At 35.9% G+C, this 13047-nt stretch overlaps 2 long non-coding RNA genes across 2 annotated transcripts; both read right to left on the reverse strand.

Moving 5' to 3' along the window:
• Positions 1-1131: 1131 nt before the first annotated feature.
• LOC141626612 (uncharacterized) lies at positions 1132-3731 on the reverse strand. The gene is made up of 3 exons (XR_012536209.1): positions 3629-3731; positions 3481-3533; positions 1132-1360 (listed from the first exon to the last, which is right to left on the reverse strand). It is a non-coding gene; the product is annotated as an uncharacterized LOC141626612 (long non-coding RNA).
• A 3605-nt stretch (positions 3732-7336) lies between these two features.
• Positions 7337-10043, reverse strand: LOC141626613 (uncharacterized). Its single transcript, XR_012536210.1, has 3 exons — positions 9941-10043; positions 9793-9845; positions 7337-7670 (listed from the first exon to the last, which is right to left on the reverse strand). It is a non-coding gene; the product is annotated as an uncharacterized LOC141626613 (long non-coding RNA).
• Positions 10044-13047: the final 3004 nt, after the last annotated feature.

A 13047-nucleotide genomic window follows, 5' to 3' on the forward strand; every position in this document is an offset into this window, starting at 1 on the left:
CAAGAAATTGAGATTTTGTCACATGTTGCATTCACTTTATAGTAATTCACTCTTACTAAGTGTATAAAATATCACGAATGACATGAAGAGAGGTCTTCATGAGATTCATTTTTGCTTGATTGAAGGAAAGAGGAATGTGAAAGTGAGTGGGAGTTAAGAATTATCAACCCTAGATGTATGCGATAGAACAAAGATGAAAGAGACATCTACTCAATGGATAGGCTAGTTCCACTATCTTGGTATGAGATACCAAGTACGGGTCATTTCTTTGTAAAGAAGTTTACATGAATTGACAAAACGTAAGACGTCTAGCATAGGACATTTTTGTATCGAAATGGTGCTAGAGTAGCAATGATTTCGATAAGGACAAATGTACCTAAATTTGGTTTTAAAAGAATGTAATTATCTATGTTTATACATAGAAGGCATCACTCATGTGATTTAAAATAAAATGTTGTACCTACTCCTATGATAACTTGGTGGTTGGTTTAGACCACTTAAATTAGAGGAATTTTACATTCTTCACGAAAATTAAATGTTATACTATCTTGTAGATTTTAAAGTCTCTAATCTGGGGACCCCAATTCATCAAACCTTATGTAAATTCGTTTCAAACAAGTAAACGAAAAGCACATTGAACAATCATTTGATTGTGAGTCTTATGATATGTGTGCATGTATTATGTTTTTCTTTTGCAGAAAAGAAACACAATAGTGAGGTGATTGACCATATACATACGGATGCTTAAGGTCGATAGTTGGTTATATATATATATATACTTCGTTACTTTTACCGTAATATTAAGTAGATATGAAAACCTCATATCTATTTAATAAGACATAAAAGTGATTTTTGAAATGTGGAAAAAGAAGTAAACCAAAAGCACGTCAAGATCAAGATGTTGATCGGAAGTTTCAAAGTAATGACTTTGAAGATCAAATGGGTAATATCAAGTAATGACCTTGATAATCGCTAAGAAGATTGTGAACCAGTTCACATAATACCTTCTCCTTGGGACACCATAGAGTATGGTGTAGTCAAGTATATAAACCGAACTTTATGAGATATAGTGTGACACCCCGCGATAAAGCGGAAAATATAACTAATAAATTAATGCGGAAATTAGTGAGATTTTAAGAACTTTTAAATTACTAGTTAAAGATTAGCACGCGGGTGCCAAAAACGAAATGAAACAAATACTACAATAGACATTAATAGGTCATTACAACCCAAGTCTAGAAAGCGGGGAAAAGATATCCCACGAATAAACAGATAAAAGGGTTTCTAAATTAGAAACTAAGGTCCAAGGGTTTAGTTCTCGCTAGCCCACACGTCTTCCCCACGTAAGCATCTTCAAAACCTGTCATTCATGTAAACATGAACGCCACAGTCAGTGGGGAGTAACTCAAGGTTCTCCCAGCCACAATATGTCGAAATGCAGGTAACAAACAACATTTAATCAAACATATTAATCATGCAACATATACGAACAATAAAGAATAAGGAGATATAATGAACAATCATGGTGAAACAGGCATAATACTTTCTTAATAGAATAGGCATGGTATATGAGGATGAATGTACAATCAAGGAATAGAATCACCAAGTCAACCCACTTATGTTGACACGACTCAACAAGTGTAAGACATATACTTAGTATGAACTCAAACAAGACAACCCTCTAGACTCCAACCTCTTGGTAGGACGACGATCATAATACGGTCCTAGTCTAAACCTGGCCAGACTCTCGGGATGGACGACACCCGATTCGACACACGATACCAAATCGTATCCAAGACTCGAAACATGGTACACCTAACCGTGCCCGAAGTCGAGTAACCCCAAATCGGAACCTTGTCACCTAACCGTGACCCCCGGTCCGAAGAGGCGGAAGGAAAAATAGCCCAACTCGGAAACAATGGCACCTAACCGTGACCCAATGTCCGAGGGCGAATAAATAGGGAATGTCAAGTAGTCACACAATGTAAAATGTCACACTTGAGTCACAATAGGAGTAAGAATGATCATGCAAACATCATATGATACGGGATCCTTAATGTCACATTCATACTCATGGCTTGCATCTCACCATGAGTACAGATGGGAACATTAATCCCAACGATCATATCGCAACTAGAGGGCTTATAGCTCACCCCTAGTATCCGATAGGACCAAGACTCTCACAATCGAACAATACAAGGCATTATCAAGAATATGACTCTCACATATAACCATTTAATAATAATGACTCATACTTGTCTTAAGCAGATAAATATTTCATTTTATAATTTGTCATGCCGGTTAAATAAAATATAATGAATGACAACGAATAATTTACGTTATATAAGATTACGAAATAAAATGGAACGAGCATAAGCGGCTCATTCATGAGCCCACTACAAAACTTGAGATTGGCCCAACAATTAAATCATATGATAAGTCCAACAAATCACTCATGTAAAAACCAACCATTAAATCATGTGAAACCCAAACAATTGATCATGAGAGAAATATATGTATAAAAGTAGTGTACAACATTTAACGGATTTCATTATATAAAATACAAGACGGAGATTTAAACGAATCATACATACTAAATTTGGCGCCGAGAGCACCCATAATATGAGTATGGCCCAAACTACAAGTCAAGCCCAATAATTAGAATATAATGAGCCCGACTTTTAATGTCAAATAAGCCCAATTGAAATAATAAGTAAACTAAATATAAACGAGTTGTGTTATATAAATATGAGACGGAAATTAAATTAATTCCAATGACTAGCATTGCACCAAAAGCGGACTATCTCCACGACTCAAGGACCCAATCCACGGCCCAACTATGAGCCATCTAAACTATCCATTCCAGCCGCTCTCCCCCCCCCCTCAAAACAGCCACCAACCAACTCCTACAACCACTCCCCCACGGCTAACACTCAACCCGTTTAACGGTCCCAAGTACCGTGCCAAACACGTCCAACCACACTGTCAACTACAACCACCACGACTCCAAACCCGCAGCCATACCCGGACTCGATCATAAAAACGCTACCCTCGGCTAGACCATTTCAAACAGCCCACCGAGACCCGACTCAAGACTCGCCCGCAACCACCATACTAATCGCTCATAACCACCATATCAACCCTCCCCAAAATAGAGTCCAAACCCGTCCAAAATGAAACCAAGACGCATGAAAACCGAACCCAAAAACAGTCCTAAAGCGTGTAACAGAGACCACCCCAAAACTGGACTCAAGCAGCCACAATCACGAATCCATATGAGCCATAAACCGAGCTCAACCACACCAGGCTCATAACGGAATCTCGGGCTCAAAACAGTCCCGTTTCAAAACACCATTCAAGACGAAAAACATCATACAAACGCCAAACAATATAAAGGTTTAAACTTTAATAATCAAGAACATTTAAAAGGACAAATAAGACGGAAATTTCGACGATTGTCGAGTAACCTATCACCGTTACCTGTCTTTGATCTCTTAAACGTCCAAAAGTACGAACCTTTCTTCAACCTTCAGCTTAAAAGAGGGAAAAACGAGTCGATTAAGACAAGAAACCGAGTTGTCATTTGAGACGGTATTTTCGAACTTCTACAAAATCAAGACTTTATTACCTTAAAATGAGGAGGAAGAAGAGAGGAAGCTAAAGGTGTAAAAATCATGAAATTTGGTTGAGAAACGAGGGAGATAACGGAGGTTGAAGGAGGCGGAAATGGTGGTTGGCGTTTGATTATTCTTCTTCTTTGCGTTTTTGTTGTTGTTGCTGTTTTACGCAGAAAGGAAGAAGAAGGGAAATGGGGGGTGGGTCATACCGATGGTACTACTACCAACTACACTATATATAATAATAATAATAATAATAATAATAATAATAATAATAATAATAAGAGATATTTTGAATGTGTTGTTGGTTTTTAATTGGTCCAGATTAAAGTAGGTACAACATGAAATGTGACGGTCTAAAGTTTAGACGGAAATTAAGACGGAGGTTAAGATTATTACAGTCATTATTATTATCCGACCAAAAATACGTATACATATATTATTATATAAATTGTGCCTTAAAAATATAATTTAATCGTACGTATTTTTATAAAAATGAGCTTTTATATAATACGTTTATAAAAATCGTGTTTGACATAAAATTAATTAAATTGAACAATTCAAAAATATTTAATAAAGTAATTCAAATGGCTTAATAAATTTTAAATGTAAAAATGGGAAATTCGCGGGTGTTACAATCACCCCACCTTTTAAAAAGTTTCGTCCTCGAAACTTGAAAATAGAAATGAAAGGTTATAAAAATAAAAATAAAACTGAACTTTTAAAATTAGTAACCAAAACATTAAAAGTTTACTTATCGTAAAGATTAAAATTCCTTTCAAAAGATTCAAATAAAATTCTCCGACAAAACCAGATTCTCATCAAAGGAACGGAGGTGTTCTCGTTACGTATTCAAGAACATCACATTCCAAATCAAAGATAAGGTCAAAAAGCAAATCATTTGTATAAATCAAAGATCAAAATACTTTCAAAAACATTATCGAAGGGTTTTCAAAAGTATAAGTCTCATTCGTGGAACGAAATTGCCCTCGTCGTGCACACAAGAACGCTAACTTTCCAAGTCAAAGACAGATTTAAACCAAAAATCATTCGCCGACAAGCGTAGAACAAGTTATCAAACGTCTCCAATAACGAGTTCTAACATCCGATCAACGTTAAAATCAAGAGAAAAGGTAATCTACTCAAATTTTCCTTTGCAAAAGTCCAAATAGAAATGAAGATTTCACTTATAAACTCAAAAAGGAATCAAGTTCCTGAAATATAACATTATACTTTGACAAAGAAATCATAAATAGGTCAAAGTTAACAGAAATTGGATAAAATTTAAAGAAATCTCGGGTTCAGCAATTAAAATCATGTTAAAGAAGTCCACGCTCAAGGGACAATTATGGAATTAAATCAAATTTTCATTTTCAAATCCTTAAAATAGGTAAGGTTTTTCAAAAGTAATATCAACTTTTAACAACGAATCGAAACTGGTAGCTTGAAGGTTTAGAAATTGGACAAAAGAAAAGTAACTTAGATATCATAGATACAAGTATGCTAACAGGACTCAAACTTAACTAATCAAAAGAGCTACGACGAATTTCATAGAGCAAGAATTGAAGTCAATTTAACAAGGATGTCAAAGACAGAGTTTTTATAGGCCACTAGCATCAAACTTAAGGGAGGAGCAAGATGAAGCGAGGAAATGAGGTATGAACGGTAACGCTTATGATCAAGGAGAAAGGGAAATTAGACAACTAGGAAACGCCAGATATTCAAACCTCAAATAACAACATCATCCAAACGATTCTGAAAACCTCCTAGTAATAAAACTTATAATCACAACACTCCCAAGAATCTCCTCAAATCACTCATGTTACTTCATCTTAAGCTATTCCTTGAAACCAAGTACTCTACTATAAGTGTAATCTCATCACTCCAAACCCTCAAACATCTACAAACGACTTCCATAGGATCAGGATCAAAACTACTAAAAGAGTTACACTCATAACCAACTATCGACCACTAGGAGTCCTCACTATGGTAAAATCCTTAATCAAAGATCATAATCCCAAGTTCTTTATACATTTCTAACACTCCAAACAAAATCTTATTCACACCCGAATTCACAAGCATAGATGATCACATTCCCCAAATTATAAAGATCACCAACCCAAAAGATAAATAGGTATCTCATACGAATTTTCCTACTCAACCTAACTTAAGTTCTACTAATCCAACTTCGACGAAAACAAGACTCACAAAGAATCCTCAAGGAGCATCTCACTCACTCTACAACGTAGCCAACAATGCCATCACTCCACTAAGGAAACAAGAGTAATAACCGGAGTTCGGAAAGGATAGGAAATTCCAAGAGGGATATATGAACATGTCAAGATGTGAGACTAAAAGAGTCGAATCATAAAGATAACTAGTTAACAACCAGTAAGAGATATTAGAATTAGGGAGGTATTCAAGACAAGGAAATAACGAGTAAACTTTTATACTTAAGAATTAAATCCAACCAAGATATGAATGAAAAGGAGGAAAACGATTAATGGTACGAAAGAGGATTTTAAGGCTTAATCCATACGCTTCCTAAAACCTAAGTATCTCTCTAACAAGGTCACGCCTATTAGGGTGTTGTACTTTCATAACAAAACGATCAAATCTCAAAACAAGGGTTAAGGTAAAATAAACGCTCGCTTAAGGGTTGATAAATTGGTTAGATACCTCTTCCACCCATCTGATCACATGTTAGGATTTCCCTAAAGCAAATCTACCACTCAAGTATAAAAGCATCTCTTTATCTCAAGTACTCGACACAACCATCAAGGTTTAAAAACCAAAGAATGAATTAACGAAGACTTCTCAACAAAATTCTTAAGGAACAACTAACATCAGATCACATCACCAATCTATACGGGATCATTAACATCAAAAAAATGGGTTTTACGCAAATTCATATCCTAAACTTATCTCATGTTTACTCCTAAGGTGACGGCACTCAACCTACTAAGTTTTCAAATCCCATACATGAACAACAAAGCCAAGTCCTATAACTTTAATCACATAGGCAACTCATTCCTAACACAAGGAATCCACCAATCAATTCTACTTACTTCATCAAGGAACTAGGTATAGGTATCACCAAGTATGTCTCATCATACTACCTAAGTCTTTCTAATATCACAACCTTTCAAAATCAGGGTCAAGGGTTAACCACAAACAAACTCCACAAAAGTCAAACTTTTCCAATCAAGGTCAACATCCTTCAAAAGGAAGAGTACTATCAAAAAGGCGTTAAGGAGAATTTAACAGAGAACAAAGGACAAGGTTAGGAAATACAAGAGTGACTTTCAAAGTAGAACAGAGGAGAGTTTAGAGAAAGGATAAGCAAGGAACAAAACGCAAGTTAGGAGGGTACACGAGTAATTCCAAAGGAATAGAAAAGAGAGTTTAGAAGAAGGATGAGCACCAAGAGATAAGGAATAAGACAAGGTACACTAAGAATGAGAAACATCTTCGAGGAAGTAGAAGCATTCTTCAAAGTTGGGCAAATCCTCAATTTCTTGCAATAAGCACCAAATCTTGATCTTCTCGTAGGTAAGTCCACAGTCATTGATCCAAGGACACAACAATTATTAAATGACAATCAACAAACAGGTTAGAACCTAACAAAGAGCAAACACACTACAGACTACCACCTTAGGTCCTTAAGTCTACCCATCTCTCATTCATTATTCAAGGTCAAGTTCACATTTAAATTTGGGGTACACGTGTGTGCGTCGGGAGCAACATATGCTCTGATACCAACTGTGACACCCCGCGATAAAGCGGAAAATATAACTAATAAATTAATGCGGAAATTAGTGAGATTTTAAGAACTTTTAAATTACTAGTTAAAGATTAGCACGCGGGTGCCAAAAACGAAATGAAACAAATACTACAATAGACATTAATAGGTCATTACAACCCAAGTCTAGAAAGCGGGGAAAAGATATCCCACGAATAAACAGATAAAAGGGTTTCTAAATTAGAAACTAAGGTCCAAGGGTTTAGTTCTCGCTAGCCCACACGTCTTCCCCACGTAAGCATCTTCAAAACCTGTCATTCATGTAAACATGAACGCCACAGTCAGTGGGGAGTAACTCAAGGTTCTCCCAGCCACAATATGTCGAAATGCAGGTAACAAACAACATTTAATCAAACATGTTAATCATGCAACATATACGAACAATAAAGAATAAGGAGATATGATGAACAATCATGGTGAAACAGGCATAATACTTTCTTAATAGAATAGGCATGGTATATGAGGATGAATGTACAATCAAGGAATAGAATCACCAAGTCAACCCACTTATGTTGACACGACTCAACAAGTGTAAGACATATACTTAGTATGAACTCAAACAAGACAACCCTCTAGACTCCAACCTCTTGGTAGGACGACGATCATAATACGGTCCTAGTCTAAACCTGGCCAGACTCTCGGGATGGACGACACCCGATTCGACACACGATACCAAATCGTATCCAAGACTCGAAACATGGTACACCTAACCGTGCCCGGAAGTCGAGTAACCCCAAATCGGAACCTTGTCACCTAACCGTGACCCCCGGTCCGAAGAGGCGGAAGGAAAAATAGCCCAACTCGGAAACAATGGCACCTAACCGTGACCCAATGTCCGAGGGCGAATAAATAGGGAATGTCAAGTAGTCACACAATGTAAAATGTCACACTTGAGTCACAATAGGAGTAAGAATGATCATGCAAACATCATATGATACGGGATCCTTAATGTCACATTCATACTCATGGCTTGCATCTCACCATGAGTACAGATGGGAACATTAATCCCAACGATCATATCGCAACTAGAGGGCTTATAGCTCACCCCTAGTATCCGATAGGACCAAGACTCTCACAACTGAACAATACAAGGCATTATCAAGAATATGACTCTCACATATAACCATTTAATAATAATGACTCATACTTGTCTTAAGCAGATAAATATTTCATTTTATAATTTATCATGCCGGTTAAATAAAATATAATGAATGACAACGAATAATTTACGTTATATAAGATTACGAAATAAAATGGAACGAGCATAAGCGGCTCATTCATGAGCCCACTACAAAACTTGAGATTGGCCCAACAATTAAATCATATGATAAGTCCAACAAATCACTCATGTAAAAACCAACCATTAAATCATGTGAAACCCAAACAATTGATCATGAGAGAAATATATGTATAAAAGTAGTGTACAACATTTAACGGATTTCATTATATAAAATACAAGACGGAGATTTAAACGAATCATACATACTAAATTTGGCGCCGAGAGCACCCATAATATGAGTATGGCCCAAACTACAAGTCAAGCCCAATAATTAGAATATAATGAGCCCGACTTTTAATGTCAAATAAGCCCAATTGAAATAATAAGTAAACTAAATATAAACGAGTTGTGTTATATAAATATGAGACGGAAATTAAATTAATTCCAATGACTAGCATTGCACCAAAAGCGGACTATCTCCACGACTCAAGGACCCAATCCACGGCCCAACTATGAGCCATCTAAACTATCCATTCCAGCCGCTCTCCCCCCCCCCTCAAAACAGCCACCAACCAACTCCTACAACCACTCCCCCACGGCTAACACTCAACCTGTTTAACAGTCCCAAGTACCGTGCGAAACACGTCCAACCACACTGTCAACTACAACCACCACGACTCCAAACCCGCAGCCATACCCGGTACTCGATCATAAAACGCTACCCTCAGCTAGACCATTTCAAACAGCCACCGAGACCCGACTCAAGACTGCCCGCAACCACCATACTAACTGCTCATAACCACCATATCAACCCTCCCCCAAAACAGAGTCCAAACCCGTCCAAAACAGAACCAGAAGACGCATGAAAACCGAACCCAAAAACAGTCCTAAAGCGTGTAACAGAGACCACCCCAAAACTGGACTCAAGCAGCCACAATCACGAATCCATATGAGCCATAAACCGAGCTCAACCACACCAGGCTCATAACGGAATCTCGGGCTCAAAACAGTCCCGTTTCAAAACACCATTCAAGACGAAAAACATCATACAAACGCCAAACAATATAAAGGTTTAAACTTTAATAATCAAGAACATTTAAAAGGACAAATAAGACGGAAATTTCGACGATTGTCGAGTAACCTATCACCGTTACCTGTCTTTGATCTCTTAAACGTCCAAAAGTACGAACCTTTCTTCAACCTTCAGCTTAAAAGAGGGAAAAACGAGTCGATTAAGACAAGAAACCGAGTTGTCATTTGAGACGGTATTTTCGAACTTCTACAAAATCAAGACTTTATTACCTTAAAATGAGGAGGAAGAAGAGAGGAAGCTAAAGGTGTAAAAATCATGAAATTTGGTTGAGAAACGAGGGAGATAACGGAGGTTGAAGGAGGCGGAAATGGTGGTTGGCGTTTGATTATTCTTCTTCTTTGCGTTTTTGTTGTTGTTCTTTGTTTTACGCAGAAAAGGAAGAAGAAGGGAAATGGGGGGTGGGTCATACCGATGGTACTACTACCAACTACACTATATATAATAATAATAATAATAATAATAATAATAATAATAATAATAATAATAATAATAATAATAATAATAATAATAATAATAATAATAATAATAATAATAATAATAATAATAATAATAATAATAATAATAATAATAATAATAATAATAAAATTAATAATAATAATAATAAGAGATATTTTGAATGTGTTGTTGGTTTTTAATTGGTCCAGATTAAAGTAGGTACAACATGAAATGTGACGGTCTAAAGTTTAGACGGAAATTAAGACGGAGGTTAAGATTATTACAGTCATTATTATTATCCGACCAAAAATACGTATACATATATTATTATATAAATTGTGCCTTAAAAATATAATTTAATCGTACGTATTTTTATAAAAATGAGCTTTTATATAATACGTTTATAAAAATCTTGTTTGACATAAAATTAATTAAATTGAACAATTCAAAAATATTTAATAAAGTAATTCAAATGGCTTAATAAATTTTAAATGTCAAAATGGGAAATTCGCGGGTGTTACATATAGTTTGAGGTTTTTCGAAATTTTTGTAAGCTATTTTCTCACTAAAAGTGTAAAACCCGACTATAATAGCCTAAATGACTCCATATGAGATATGGATACGGAGAGTCCCTAACTTGTCTTTTTATACATTTGGGATCATAAATGTTTATGTTCAGAACCAATTTGTGTATTTCTGAGGGTTATCCAAAATTGAACCACTTGGTTTTTACTCCTCCAAAACGAGAACAAACAGTTTGTGGCTCATAATACTGTCTTTCCAGAAAGATTTTCATTTTCTGGAAGACAGAGTGGGAGAAAGTTTGAACTTACGGAAGTCCAAGACCCACAAACTGAGTATAATGCAAGAAGACGTTCTATATTGTGGCTCAGTGGTTATAAGGAGATAATTTTTCGATAATATTGCGTTACTTTTCAAAAGTGACGAATCTTAAACCCTCATCAAAGGCTTTTCTATAGTATGAACTCTATGTGATGGCGTGTCACCATGTAATTCGAATTGATCTCCTTGCACACGATGCGATAAGGAAGGAAACACGAGATGTTTTAGAGACTTGATTTAAGGTGAATACTTTGGTTGGTTACCTTGATCTTGTCATAAAGGTTACATAAGATGTTTAAAATTTGGGCTTGTTATAGAGAGTTTGTGACAACCCAAATGCCTTTATCAATCAGTATGGTGTTAGCAAAATAGCCTCTCATGAGGATGAGTTTAGGCAAAAGGATAACGAAACTTTCTCCTTGAATGTATCTTATGAAGGGAGAAGTTTTGTTGATGTTGTCAATGCTAAGAAGCCAAGCATGCTTGAAAGATCCCTTTTGTGATCTATATACGTCAAAGAGTTGGAACTTTGGGTTCAATCATGTAGTCTATCAAAATGGTATTACTCGAGTGTCGAGATTACATGATGATACATGGAATTTAGTGGGAGCTAAAGTGAGTTTCTTAGTCTAAAATATGTGCTTGACATATTATTGACTAGAAATGTAGCTAAGGTGATATTTCTTAGACTAAAATATGTGTTTGACATATTAGTGACTATAAATATTCTCGGGTAAATACTTGAGAGTATCATGGCGCATCTTAAATATCCGGATCTAATGAGATAGATCTCCATGGATACTAGCATCTTAATCAAGAGACTTATGTGATAAGATTCTTGACTTGTTTAAGTTGTTGAACAAATTAATATGATCTTTTTGCTTCCGCTGCAGGATCTATTAAATATGCTAAAAGCTACTCTCGTCGGGACTTATCATATTGATAATATGAGAAGTCATTACCAATCATTTCCTAGTGAGTGTCACTAGATAATTATCAAGAGCAACCTTGAGTACTTGAGAAGCACTGAGAATTTACTCTTGTTGTTTGGAGGAATCATTCCTATGCTTATAAGATGTTATGGGCCTCGTTAAGGAATGGTTAGCATGTAAGAGTGCTATGTGCATAAAGAATAATATGTATAAGAAGTTATACATATATGTATAAGAAATTATACATGTATAAAGCAAACATGTATGAGGAGTCATGCATAAAAGATGTCATATGAAGGATGTGTATGTATAAGTGTTATACGTACAAATCATGAACTAAAGCTAAGTACATTACAACATCCGATGTTGTAAGAGAGATAGTTGATAACCGGAATTTAATGGGATAAGAGTAGTTCCGTTAGCCGAATATTGTATCCCAAGAGACTGTAAAAACAGTAGGAGTGTTTGACTGGCTTTAGAACTAGAGTCTAAAAACTTGTTTAGACATGTACTTAGAAAGGCTCTATGTGATGAAAATATTGCATAGAACAAAGGAAAATAGAAATGGAAATTAGAGTGATGCAACTGATGCTTATCCTCTCACCAAAGCCGTAGACATGATGGTTATGTCATCTCAATGTGAATTGAGGAGTATACCTTAATTGCTAAAGATTGTTATGTAAATATTGGATAGAGTATTGATATTTACATAAGTGATGATCGCATTCATTGTTAGAGTTTCTTTAAGAACTCAATTATTCAGTTTGACTGAAAACATTGAATACCTTGTTTATCTGAATAAGTTGTGGAGACAATGTTGAACACTATTCAAGTGAACAAGATGAACATTGTATTTTGTCCCTAGTCACTTAATGAGGTGACGTCTCGGAGTGACTAGATTGTAAGTCTATTGATGGTTGTTCAACACCATAAGGTCATACGTGATGACTAGTCGATTACATAGGCAGAGTGTGTGACACTTTGCCGGACAGTGACCATTTAGAGAGTCCCTAAGTTCTAATATAGACGCCTGGTCGTGGCGGGGATCTCTAAGATGTTCTAATGAGTCGATTCTTTTGCCTGGAGACTATTATCTGAGAAAGTGC

Source organism: Silene latifolia, chromosome Y (assembly GCF_048544455.1).
Source record: "Silene latifolia isolate original U9 population chromosome Y, ASM4854445v1, whole genome shotgun sequence".
Lineage (NCBI taxonomy): Eukaryota > Viridiplantae > Streptophyta > Magnoliopsida > Caryophyllales > Caryophyllaceae > Silene > Silene latifolia.